Here is a 2,266-nt window from a genome sequence, read left to right on the forward strand (position 1 = left end):
AAAGTTCTAGTAGATTTGGAAAATATTGCAATGATTATTCCTTTTGTTTTTTAGGTTACAATTTCGTTGTAACAATTTTAATATTTCCTCAGCTCCTTATTATTATGGGCGAATAATTCGTGTATCCGATTTTTACGATTTTTTACGATTGGATCGAACGAAATGGATCTACGTTTTTCTAATCTAAAGTTTTCGTAATTTTTATTGATGGGACGAGACGAATAAATCTCTCGTTGTGTTTGACAATTTTTAATATTTCAGCTCGCACGTTGGACGTGCGTTTCAATGGTTTTGAAAGTTTTGGTGGCGAGAGGAGAGCTACGACAAAACACGTATTAGAAACGTATTTATATCTTTATCGTTTCGTTAAATTCTATCTCGCGTAATTAATCACATTTATCAATTATATCTGGGACACGTTTATTCGATGGAATAATTGAATATCTTGTAATTGATTTTCAGCATGTAGCGCGTGTAATCGATTGAAAAGATAAGTTGATGACACGCGAGAATTTCGTTCGGACGAAATTCAGACATTCAAAGCGATAATTAAGGGTTCCTGTAATTGTCTACCTGTCACGTCAAAATTACCAGGTGGAGGAACAATAATCGGGTTGCACTCGATGGAGAATGGTTCTTGATGAGAGTTTATGGATCGCCAAATTATTATCCCTTCACTGGCTGGACCCTCCAAGATGAGATTTGCTTTGTTACAAAGCTATTTCTAGAAGAAATTGTACTTTCCAAAAAAAAAAAAAAAAAACGAATTTTTGAAATATATTTCTTGAATATACATCGAAGAAGCGACGTTCATCATTATAATTTCGAGTGCTTTCTTTTGAAATGGACTTTCAATCAAATATATATACATCGAGTAACAAATAAACAGAGACTTCGAGATATTAAACTCAAATCAATAATTTATTTTATAAATTACGAAGAATAGCGATTCGATTTGAAATCGAATCTTCCTAAAGCTAATCTTCTAACTTAAAATTTTGCAATTTTTTATATTCATAGATCTCTGGAAAAATCGAACAATCCAATTCCCACGAAAATATCAAATTGTTACGCTATATAAATCGAAATATCAAGGATAAATAATTAGAACACGATTTAATCGATCATTCTTCTATCACTGTTCCCAAAGGAAACAATTTTCAAAATCACAATCCTTTCCTGAAATCCGCAAAACCGTTCCTTTCTCCGCCATTTTCTCAAGCAACGTGAAGAGAAACAGAAGAGATTCGTTTCAAAGCCTAACGGTAAACCTTGGAAACACTCGAATTTATCAAAGAGAAACAATACCCAAACCATTCTCGCCCAGATAAATGGCGAATAGGCCACAAACACGCTCGTACATTTGCATCGAAAATTTTTTCGAACAACGAGTATCGAGTTGCCTCGCATCTTTATTACATGCCCCCTCCTCCCCCACAAAGCATCGAGAACCTATCACCTCCCCTTCTTGCTGAAACACAATCGCGGCAATAAATTTCTCTATCCGTAGTTTCATCTTTTCTTCTCGATACAACAAACGAAAGGTCGGCTCGCACGAGAGTCCAAGTGCCGATATTTCGTCGATGGAATCGCAGCTATCCGCTGTGAAAAACTTGTTTGCATTGTGTGACGAGGAAGGAAATGTTGGAAAACGAGATTACGATACATTTTTGGCAAAGTTGTAAAGCGATTGAGAGAATATATGGAGAGAGAGAGAATTAAAAATTTCGATGGAATAGAGAATGAAAAAGAGAAAGAAAAGAGTTAAGAATTTAGACAAGTTCGTTATACAATTCTATTATACAACTATAATCAAAAATTCACAATTCACCTCTATTTAATGAATTTTCTATATCTATCCAATTAAATCGAATACAATCTTAATTATTAATTTCATTTCCAATTATTGTTTCGAATTTTAGGAAATAGAAACTTGTAACGAATATCTGTACTTCACTTATAATAATTATCTAAACAACCTCATCAGCGTAATGAACAATCAACCGAATCGAAAACGTCTCCTGTATCTCGAAATTAATTAAATTAGTTCAATAATCGAACTTTGGGAATGAAGAAACGCGTAACAACATCCATAATAATTATTACAGTATACATATATTGAACTTATTAAATTTAAATGTTCGAGATAAATATAATATTCGCCAAAATTTAAATTCGCACAAACATCTAATTCCAAAAATTCCTAACGATTTTCTTCACCACCACTTTCGTTCCCTCGCAAGAATTTAAGTTTAAACATTAAACA

General features: G+C 33.2%; 1 protein-coding gene across 8 annotated transcripts in view; it reads right to left on the bottom strand.

Annotated features, from left to right (window-relative positions):
* LOC102680787 (teneurin-m) overlaps positions 1–2,266 on the bottom strand; it is a 605,289-nt gene that overhangs the window by 107,279 nt on the left and 495,744 nt on the right. The window lies entirely within an intron of this gene.

Source organism: Apis dorsata, unplaced genomic scaffold (genome assembly GCF_000469605.1).
Source record: "Apis dorsata unplaced genomic scaffold, Apis dorsata 1.3 scaffold_74, whole genome shotgun sequence".
Lineage (NCBI taxonomy): Eukaryota > Metazoa > Arthropoda > Insecta > Hymenoptera > Apidae > Apis > Apis dorsata.